Source organism: Chrysemys picta, chromosome 3 (genome assembly GCF_011386835.1).
Source record: "Chrysemys picta bellii isolate R12L10 chromosome 3, ASM1138683v2, whole genome shotgun sequence".
In the NCBI taxonomy this organism is placed as follows: domain Eukaryota; kingdom Metazoa; phylum Chordata; order Testudines; family Emydidae; genus Chrysemys; species Chrysemys picta.
Genome location: NC_088793.1, coordinates 73,942,335 through 73,953,868, shown reverse-complemented (window position 1 = coordinate 73,953,868; position 11,534 = coordinate 73,942,335). Strand labels below are relative to the sequence as shown.

The 11,534-nt window shown below is 38.6% G+C and overlaps 1 long non-coding RNA gene across 1 annotated transcript in view; it reads left to right on the top strand.

Annotated features, from left to right (window-relative positions):
* Positions 1 to 7,910: 7,910 nt before the first annotated feature.
* LOC112059080 (uncharacterized) overlaps positions 7,911 to 11,534 on the top strand; it is a 102,505-nt gene continuing 98,881 nt past the window's right edge. The window contains exon 1 of the long non-coding RNA XR_010599543.1: positions 7,911 to 8,151. This is a non-coding gene — a long non-coding RNA (uncharacterized LOC112059080). The remainder of the gene's footprint in view (positions 8,152 to 11,534) is intronic.

The window sequence follows — 11,534 nt, the reverse complement described above, 5'->3', positions numbered from 1 at the left end:
TAAACAAATATTAAACAAAGACTGTGAATGGCTATCCAACTACAGAAGCAGTTTCTCCTCCCTTGGTGTTCACACCTCAACTGCTAGCAGAGCACCTCACCCTCTCTGATTGAACTAACTAAGCTCTGGCTTTAAACTCCTGTCATTTTTCTGCATAATCACATATTAGATCACCATGATCTTAGGATTTGATGGTTGGTTAGGAATGTCTCAATATTAAAACCCGGAAAAAACAGTTGCTCAGTGTGATGCGTTAGGTCACAGAGATCCCCTTGGGACTGTCAGCTGATTTGTTGAAATTACCTCTGAGCCCGTTTTCCCTGCCAGCTTGGGACTTTCAGAACCCTGTCTGGTTGAGCCAGACATGCTAGCCTGCTGCAACACAGACTCAGGGTCTGGGCCATGCCCCCAAAGCTGCAGATTTTAACCAAAAACAGCTCAGCAGGTTGCCTCTCTAGCACCCAGACACCAGTTCCCAATGGTGTCCAAACCCCAAATAAATCCGTTCTACTCTGTATAGAGCTTATACAGGGTAAACTCATAAATTGTCCGCCCTCTGTAACACTGATAGAGAGATATGTACAGCTGTTTGCTCCCCCAGGTATTAGTCACTTACTCTGGGTTTATTAATAAAGAAAAGTGATTTTATTAAGTAGAAAAAGTAGGATTTAAGTGGTTTCAAGTAATAACAGGCAGAACGAAGTAGGTCACCAAGCAAAATAAAGCAAAAACATGCAAGTCTAAGCCTAATACATTAAGACAGTGTTTCCCAAACTTGGGACGGCGCTTGTGTAGGGAAAGCCCCTGGTGGGCAGGGCCAGTTTGTTTACCTGCCGTGTCCGCAGGTCCGGCCGATCGCGGCTCCAACTGGCCGCGGTTCGCTGCTCCAGGCCAATGGGAGCTGCTGGAAGTGGCGCGGGCCGAGGGACGTACTGGCCACTGCTTCCAGCAGCTCCCATTGGCCTGGAGCAGTGAACCAAGGCCAGTGGGAGCCACGATTGGCCGGACCTGCAAACATGGCAGGTAAACAAACCAGCCCGGCCCGCCAGGGGCTTTCCCTACACAAGCGCCGTCCCAAGTTTGGGAAACACTGCATTAAGAAACTGATCACAGGTAATATCTCACCCTCAGAGGTGTTCCAATAAGCTTCTTTCACAGACTACAGTCTTTCCTAGTCTGAGGCCAATCCTTTCCCTTGGCACAGTCTTTGTTAGTTCCAGCAGACATCTTGGGTGGTAAGCAGGGGTTTTCTCATGACTGGCAGCTCCTTTTGTCCTGCTTCCCCCCTGTCTCCCCTTTATAGCTTTGGCACCAGATGGAAATCTTTTGGCTCTGCTTGTCCCCACCCCCGCGTCATCAATGGAAAAGTACAAGGATTAAGATGGATTCCAGTATAATGTCACATGTCACTGTTAGACCCCCAGTCTCCATTCTTCCTGTGTTGGCCCACACATACACAGGAAGGTTGCAGGTAAATAAACCATTTGCAATCAATTGTCTGGGTCAATGGGAGCCATCAAGATTCTAAACCACCATTAATGTCCCACACTTTGCATAATTAATATAAGAGCACAGAGTTATACTTCATATTTCTAGCTTCAGATACAAGAATGATACATACATACAAATAGGAGGAATATATTCAGTAGGTTATAACCTTTGTTATGATACCTTACAAGAGACCTTTTGCATAAACATCATATCACACCCATAAACCTATTTCCATAAAACATATGGTGTGCAACGTCACACTCAGTTCCTGAGGAGCAGGAACATTATTCTGAAATGTAAAGCAATAAACAAAATGAATGAGTAGACTTTGTTACGAGCCTAGGCAGTGGAGTGGAAGTTTATTGACGCCAATGGAGCCTCCCCTAAAAATGCTGGGTTGTTTGAACTTACCCCAAACATGTAGTAAATGGGGTTTACTATGAGAAACCCAGGTGAATGTTAGTCAGTGCTAAACACATTTAAAAGATCAGTCACTGTTGTCCTAGGAGTTTTTACCAGTTGTTCAACTGCTAAAATTTCATAGGTGGGTGTGAGAGTGGTTATTTTGTTCAGATAACATATTGATTGCACTAAAATCAGGCAGGCGGTCATAGCTGTGCGTGGGAGCCACAAAGCACTTGCTAAAAGGGGCCTCTGGTCAATTTATATGTATTTGATAAATCACTTACAGTATATTGTATGACTGGATAGCCTGAATAATTTAAAAAAATCTGATAAAAAATGTATCCTGTGTAAGCAAAAAAAAAAATCTAAAAGGTTTAGCTGTTTACATGGACTGGTTAAGTTAAATGAGACAAAATGATGATGATTTATATCCTACAGTTCATAGCTCCATGAGTAGGGATGAAGTTAGCTTAAATATATGTTGCTTAACTAGAACATTTTAAATGGCTTATCCATTTCCTAAAGTGGATCACTTAGTTTAGAGCTATTTTATACCGATGAGCTATTCTTGTACTAAGGTGGGAATTTTAAAATTTTTAAATTAAATAGTATTGGATCATAATTTTTTTTTATAAATATGGCAAGAAGGAATAAATCTATAATTGTACTGCAAAAAAGTTAATAGACATTTTAATTAAGAATAACCTTAACACGATTAGAATTCACTCCCTTATAAAGTTTGAATTACTCACTGTTTCATTACCTTCTCTGGGAACAGGTGCTAAATTAACTACAGCAGGGTTGCTCTTTTGTTCCCTGGATACAATAAAAACATACTGAAAATTAAAAGTGAAAAATTAATTTACCAGATTAGTACTTCAGAGTTAAAAGAAAGCCTGGTCCATAGTTCATACCCAAACCTCCATACATCCATGCAAATAGTCAGGGAACTCACACTTAATGCTATATATTATTATTTTGCTACTTGACCAAAAATGAGCTTAAATATTTTCATTAAATGCAGAATATTTTGGATTGTAGAGGACAGTTTGACACTGAGTGAATTAATAATTATAAATTTGTGAGCAGTAACTCGCTAATGGGATGGCAGATGCAAATTGTTGTTTCCAATGGTTGGATAAGCATGCAAAGTGCTATTTCTTTAACCTTACTAACAACTGTACTCTTAATTCATTCTCCTCTTAGATTTAATAGAAAATCAACGAATGGCGCTCAGTACAGGGACGTGATGCCAAAAACTCCTCAGTCTGTGATAAATATGCTGCTCCTTGGGTTAAATACTTCTCTGCCTCCTTACCTCAACTTCAGAGGAGGCCAATCCATAATTTACATACACACCAACCCCTCAAGATCAATTCCATAGTCTTCTGTCTATCCCTAGCAAAATGTTCAGCAATTCCATTCTCTTTTTCCTTCTTCAGTCCTTTACTCCACCCCACTGTCCTCATAGAGGCTTTTTTATTTGGCTTCTTACCTGGCAGCTGTCTCTCGCAGCAGCAGCAATGGATATAAATGGGTCGTGCTGTGGCTTCATGTATAGAATGGTTGCTCAGGTTGAGTGGGGCACCTCTAGTGGTGGTCTGGATCCCCTCTGGTTCTTCAGATGTGCCAGTACTGGTTTTGGAGCTGGCCTGGCAGGGAGAGAGGTGAGTTGTTGAGTGTGCAGGACCCACACTCCATGCTGTAGCAGCTTAGCTTTTGCTCCTCTGCTCCTCATCCTTGAGTCCTGGTGGGTAAGGGCCAGTGGGGTAAGGTTGGTGGTTGCAAAGAACACATGGTACACGCCAACTGCTGTGGCAATAGTGGGAAGGCACATAGCTTAGTAGCTGCCAGCATGAGCCACAGATAGCTCAGTCCCAGCTTTAGAGCATGTTGAAAATGTTCACGAGCATTGCAGCATTTTGCATGAGCCTTCAAAACAATTCCATCCCATTCCTTGACCCAAGTGACCAATTCCTACATTATTCAGCAAGGACAACACTATGCACTGGACTGGTCTATGGAATTTGGAGAAAGTTTGTTAGATCATTTTTTGGGAAATACCCAAATTTAAGACATTAATTTTAAATGCAACTGTTTTATGTGAGTGTGAGATCTTTAGGTTCCCCCTCCTCACCCCTCTCCCAGCCTCCTGCTTCAGAAACTAAGTCTAGATGTTTGTATCTTTCAATTCTACCCATCTGTTTAAATGAGTTACTCTCAGGTAAATGTTCCCAAAGTTCAGTTCACAAGAAAAAAGCCGTTTATGTGAAAGCTGAGGTTCTCCTTCATGGCCCTCAAAGCTGGCTTTGTTAACAAGGGACTCATGCAAGCCCCCTCTATCCTATCAGTAGCTTGATATTCAGACACTGGATAGATTTAATATGCTAGCTTCACTGATAAAGTAAATTGATATCAAGTTCTGACAAGTTCAATATACAACACAAAGTGATTAACCATAATCGCTCCATAACTGTACTAGAAATAATGGTAACAGTACATAGTAGAAATGCTCACACTGTATGATACTAACTTGAATTCACCATTATTGCTGGCTATGAAACTGATCCACCATGAACTTCCTTTTTTAAAACAAATTACCTTTCATTTTTTAAGGTGGCATCTAGAAACAATAATCAGTTCTAACACCGTTGTACAGGAGTTATTCCTTTATTTTCTGTGTTACACGATCAGAGTTTTTGCTATATCAGATGCATCTCTATAATTGTGCAAAGTTTTCATTTATAACTTACCCAATCCACATTTGTATATGAATTTTAAAGAATGCATTTTGATTCCAATACATGTTGAGAAATGAACTCTCCATCTGTTCCAGCCCACTCCTACCTTATGGTTGGTATTTAGTTTAAAAACAACAAAGTCAATATAGTCCATTACAAAAATGACTTTAGTAGACAAATATTTCTGTGCCATATTGAATATGCTGTCTATAATAAGAGGTATTTTAACAATCTGTACTCTACTTAAAAGTTATTACCTTGCATAAAATATAGGTTTAGACCAGGGAACAGGTGTAATGCAGTTGCTCCTGCATTATGAAAGAGAATAATTGTCAAAATAGGACATCTTGAATAATCATCACATCTTATTTTGAGGTACATAAAAGTAATTTTGAACACAATGCTCTCACCCAATTCCCATTGAAATCCATAGCAAAACTCCTTATCAATTTCAAATGGGAGCAGGCCTATGGCCAGGAACATTTCATTTGTCTATTTTATCATGGTGTGGATGGGGTTAGGTCTGTATAACTACATCACTCAGGGATGTGGATTTTCCACACTCCTGAGCAACGCAATTATACCAACATAAGTTGGTAGTTTAGAGCAAGCCTTAGGTTCTTAAGTCACTTAGGTGATTTTGAAAATGTTATCTCATATTTAAAGTGCCTGGCAAGAGGTTAACTCTACAATATAGTAATAAGAACAAATAAACTTTGCTATAATAGGAATAGTTTATATGTTTTGAATTATGAAAAATTTGTAGATCTGTATATATACAGAAAAATAAAATAGTTAAAATAGTAACATAAGTAGTTTTCAAAATTCCATCTAAGTGGTTGTTTATTTTCTTAGATATGTGTCTAGCCCTTTGGATCCCAGCTTTTTCTAGCAGTTATTTACAGAAAAAGTAGACAACTATCCTGTACAAATCTCTGGCTTAACTTCTGTGTCCTCATGTCTGGTATGTATGTACGTCCAAAGGAATTGTATCCATTCACATAGATATGAAATATCCAAAGGGCATGTGTGCAGGAACCTCCCAGCCATCGCAATTGCAATCATAATACTGTGTGGCTTCTGACTTACCTCTACAGCAAACGAAAGTGGGCTGGTAGGAAGAGAGGGTCAGCTGGTGCTAAAATCTTGCCAAGTTGGTATGTGCTTGAAGATAATTTTAACCATTTGCCATTCCCCAAATTCTTTGGATTTTTCACTGTGGATACACTCAATTTCTCCCCAAATCAAGTTACACTCCAGGTTTGGCAGCACCTATGGGAGAAGATACCTTTTCAGTCACCTACAGCTTCACTTCCAGATGTCCCCGTGTCTAATTTGAAAATCTTAGTTGGGCCCCTAAGCCATTGGCCAAGTCTACTATACCTAGGCAGGCACATTCCAACTGAAATTTAGGCTCTGGATTGGGCACTTATGAGGCAGTTAGGCCCTAGGTATATTAGTAGCTTTGAAAATTATAGCCACTGTGGTTCTATGCCACATTACAAAAGAATGAAAGCAGGTTTTGGACTTGATTCTGCATGTGCTCTGCAGTTTGGATTCAATGGGAGTTCTGTGTGCAAAGCAGCTGTAGAATCAGGTCTGTAGTTTTTAAAACTAAAAGGGCTGAAATTAGTCCTGGTGTAAGATGGTGGAACTGCACTGATTTAAATGTGCTTGTGCCTGTTCTCGCACTATGTAGGAAATTTGCTCATAATCTTTAACATTTGGACTATGAGCTAAAATTTCCCTTGCAACACTTACAACATTCTGTGTAGGAGGACACTTGAGGAGACTGTCGGCCCACTGCCACAGATGGTCCCTCCTGGCCAGAGCTGAGGTACATTTGCAGAGATGAGCTTGAGAAGCTCCTACTGCTACTATCCATGTTACACATGCCCCATGATAAACAGTGGACGTCCCCCTCCAATGCTGTTGATCTGGTGTGGTTTACAAACACTACATTTACTTGAAAATGTTTTTACCAGTAAAAAACATATTTAACCTACTTTTAGGAACACTTTCTTTTTGCAAATTGCAGGGGTGTTTTTGTTTTGTTTCTTGCATGTTGCAAATCTGTTTATTCTCATAAAGTCCTAAGTGGATAATAAGATAGAAAAAGGCAAGAGTTCATTATTTCTCTACTGCCTTTTTTAAAGCAACAATCAAGCTTTTCTACCCATAGGCCAATAATATCCACTGTCCTCTCTACCTTTGGGACAGTATTAAAGTGGAAAGTTTTAACATTATCTAAAGAATAATGATTGTGGCTATGGTTATCTGTTATGTGTATAACAAAATAAGTGCCAGTATTTAGAAGGGAGTTTCTGTGTATTCATACTCTGCCTTTAAGAAGTGGCTGACATTAAACCGAATTGAGCCATTATTAAAAAAAAAAAAAAAAAAAAAAGGAAAAGCATTTTGCTTCCCATTTGTATAGCTTAATGTTTCAAACATAAATTGACAGACCTTATTAAATGGCTCCTTCATAATCACATAGCAGCCAACAGAATAAAAATATAAGATATCAACAGCTTAAACTCAGGAACTGGGGCAATGAAGACAGAACTACAAATATTGTGCCATTCATTTTTCTTTTATTGTCTCTCCATGGTGTTTAAGCACTGAGGGCAGCAAACAGTAGCAAACTTTTACCATTGCCAACATTCATGTCTACACCTACTGTAATTTAAGGCTAACAAAGAGGTTATGGTATGGTTTCATAATGCTTTATTCAGTACTTGACAAGCCATTGGGGATTCACCTGATGAACCTAACACAAGCACTTAATGTAATTTTAAACTTAATTTCATTGTAGTGATAGACTACATGTTATCCTTTTTGACCCTAAGATTTACTGCTCCAGACTCTGTGGGGTTATCTGTCAATTAGCACCTTTCAGGGTCTCCTGGACAGTCTGACTTGGCTAATATTTGTCTAATGTACTGTAGAAGAGATGAGTGAAGTGTTATTAAATAGGCTTGTATAGTACATATATATTTTACTAGCAGACAATAGTGAAATTGCATTGTTTAATAAGTCAATTGTTTCTGATTCTGTCTGGTGTATGCAACCTCCTTGCCTGCCCTGTTTTAGCTGCCCATGCAAGATTAATTGTTCCCTCTATCATCCCAATCTCAAGGTTAATTTAAGGTCTGCCACAAGTTGTTGGACCATGTAATATAAATCAGTGTGAACAGGCTATTTGATGAGAATAAAACATCAAGAGCCACGAGATGTTGCTCATTCATTTTTCTTTTGTGTCGTTTCCCCCCGCCCACCCTATGCATTGGGTGGAGCCTGGAGGAGTATCTAAAATAAAACCCACACATATTAGCAAAGAAGTGTGGAATCTGACTGACACCATTCCAAAGAAAGCCTCCGGTTTGGACTAGCTATGCCATCATCCGGTGCCAGCTAAACTCATGGTAGCAGTCACTAAGCAGGACAAGAGGGATCTCTTCTGGAACTACTTGAACCATCATGTGATCATCAGCAGCTTGGAAAGGTATCACAGGTAAGTTCAGTATATATTTTATTGTTGGACCAACATGTCTGCAAATCAAAAAGACAGAGGAAGGTGGTTCATCTATTCCAGTTCCAAGAAAAAAAAAAGTGAAGAACTCGTGTGAAGAACTCATGTGTTAAGCATGTTTTATCTGTTTCTACAGACATAGTAATTATGGCTAGGCTTTGAGGAGAAGCCTACCGGAATTAGGCTTGTAACTCCCCTTGTAAACTCCCCTTGTAAAATGTTGAACTTAATGTTAATAGGCTACACAGCGATACACTCCACTTCTCCTATAATTAACTGGCTTAACAATTTCAATTTAAAATTATAGTTGTTCTACATCTACATCAGCCATTCAAAGAAGAAGAGGAAGATAGGCTACCTGCTACTCTGTTCCCTTTAAAGACACACTCATTCTAATATATGTGATAAGCTTTTCACTAATCTGTTGGCCAGTGATACATGGATTTAGAGATCAGTGTGGTCAAAGGCTGGATAGTCATAGATATTAAACTATCTTCTCACACCTATAGAGTTAGAATCTCACCAGGTTAGAGGAAAGGCAGAATGAAGAATCAGGAACTACTGTAGCTTATGCTCTACATATTTTCTGAATAAAGACTTTTCCACTACTGCCTTTGCAGCAGCTTTCATGAGTCTGAAATTCACTTTAAAATTTGAATTCCTTTTTTTTAATGGTATGAAATGTAAAACACTGCACATTATGTTCAGGTTTTCACACAATATTAAATCTGTTTGAATGATTCCTTTTCATTCTTTATGGGCATGTCTCCTCTGAAACTCTTTCTGGAGAGAAGGACTTCATCATTCTGTGCCAGGAACGATGCCACTGAAGAAACAGTACCAGAAATTTAGAGTTGGATAATGTTGTTTACTAGAAATGGTGGCTTCCTAGGTGTTACAGAAAACAGAGTATCTAAGCTAATTGAGAGTAAACACCTACTGATGTGAATGAGAATTTAAATGCTTGTTTCAGAAATTGTGTGAAAAACCCCCAGAACCTATTTTTTTTTTCAAACTGCATATGTTCCTTAGAAGCTATGGATTTCAGGACAGCACAAAGAAATGTAAAATATTTTTTAACAACTATTGGCTCTCAATTCTAATTACATGTATGTTTTTTAAAGATTGTAATCTTCTTTACTACCATGTAGACTAGAAAATAAAAAGGTTGATTTATTGACTTCAAGACTTCCTTTTCTTTAACAGTTTTTACAGTTGAAAAAATAATTACAGATGATGATTATTGCCCAGAGCTATGCATTAATAGGCAATGCAAATATTGCATGTGTTAATAAGTAATACAGAGTTCAAACCAAACACCAGGACAAAAAGAAATAGAAAGCTAACAAGAGCTGATTTAGCTACAGGGTTTGAAATCCTCATATTACTGTTACAGAGCTGCACATTTGACATGCGGTCCATGCTTTGAACACCCCTGAAACTTGAGAGTGTCTGAATTCAGTGTTCCAGTATACGGTCACCTCTAATTGGGATGGATTTATATAGTTTCAGTAATTGGGCTAAAAGTTTCCAACTTCTAATTGTTTTTGGAACCAGGGCTTGTTGATTACGTCTTGTGATTTCCTTTTAAAAATCTCTGCTCTTTCTTAGAAGTGTCTTCTTTAAAAATCAAATTGTGGGTAGCAGGGTTTCCTTTCCTTCTTATGTTGACAACATTGCTTTAAGGACTTATTATTCATAAACTAGGAGGCAACCTTTGAAGATAACAGCCAGGCAACATGTTCAGCTCAGACAGTAAAAAAATAGTACTTAAATTCACCCTTGCTCCAAGTTTTATTTGCCTCTACAAACTAGGAGGGGTTCATTAGAAATGTATTGTGTGCTTGTAAACTATCTAGAGAAAAGTCTTAGTGATTTTCTTATTTTGGGTGGTCGGTTGTTTTTGTTTGTTTGTTGTTCTGTTTGGCTTTGCATAAGCTTTTTTGCAGAATTCAATGTATTAGGAGTTCAAACCTGGTTGACTGGAATAGGTCATATAAAGCAAGTCATGTTAGGTATTTCTCTTCAGTACTTAATAGTCTGAATCAGTCCCTTGTGACAAGATGGGCTGGTCCAGTTGGGAATTTCACTTAGGTTTTCAGAGTAGGTCTTTGCTTCAATTGCACTTTCAGATCTAACTTGAAAGGCCTAGGAAAAAAGAAGTATTATGGTAGGCATTCTGGTAACTTGATTAGTATCACACCATAAGAGCTTAAATGGAATAGAATAGCCCATGTGTCTATCTGACTCAGGCAGGCAATAGCCTTGTAGTTTGTTTATTTTGTATTTCCCTAGTTTGCTGTCTTGTGTTTATTTCATATTTTAGGAAATGTATTTTACAAGAGAAACTTTCCCCCATACAGGACATCTCTTTTTGCACTTTACTGTGCATATACTGTGTTTATTCTGGGACAAAGGAACAGACATTTCTCTGGCCTTCTAGAATGCACAGCCATTAGTCCAGAATCAAATGCATGCCTATCCCTAATCAGCACTTAAGCATGGGTTTAATTTGTTTAAAGGGGCTTAATCATGGGCTTAAGTGTTTGCTGCGATTAATACTTAATGAATTCCCTCAGTTATTGCCTGGGTATTGCTTTATTTTGTATATTGGCCTCATCTCGTTTAATGCGGGTTTCATTAACAGACATTCCCCCAGTATAAATATGGTCAGATTTAGAAGCAATCAGAGCAACAGCAGCAACAACAGGGTTGTCCCATGTTCAAAAGAACACAGTGAAACATTATTAACTCATAGCTGGATTCAGGGGACCATCAATAGGGGCCAATTAACTTCCTGTGCTTTAGCCATCTTTCTGCCATGCAGCTCCACCTGCAAACCTCAGGGAGATGTAGTCTCAAAATATATCTTTAATTTACATGTGCTATCCAAGATAAACAAGTGATGCGGTCTGTTATGTTTCAGATGCAGAGGCTAGAATGTAGCTCCACAGAACTGACCCACATCTGAGTGGAAGAAACGTTTGTGAACTCATATCAGTGCTTCCATGTTTGCAATGAACGGCAACTACAGACAAAGGAGTTTGCACTCATGAGAACATAGAACTGTGCATTCCCATGAAAGCAAATCATTTGTGAATTTGTGGTTGCAGTTTATATGCAAACTGAACACAACATAAAAAATTGTGGAATATCGGACAAACCAGAATCCATGAAGTTGCCTGAGAGCATCATAATGGAGGGTGTTTGTGTGTAAGGTGATTAAATACCACCATCTTCTTGCTTTGTACTGAAATAGTCAGGTATCCCATTGTGGCTGATTAGGGTTATACAGGAGAAACAATTTCAAAGATATAAACAGTTTTATGGGGTACATAGGAACAAAAAAAGTATTATTAGACCCA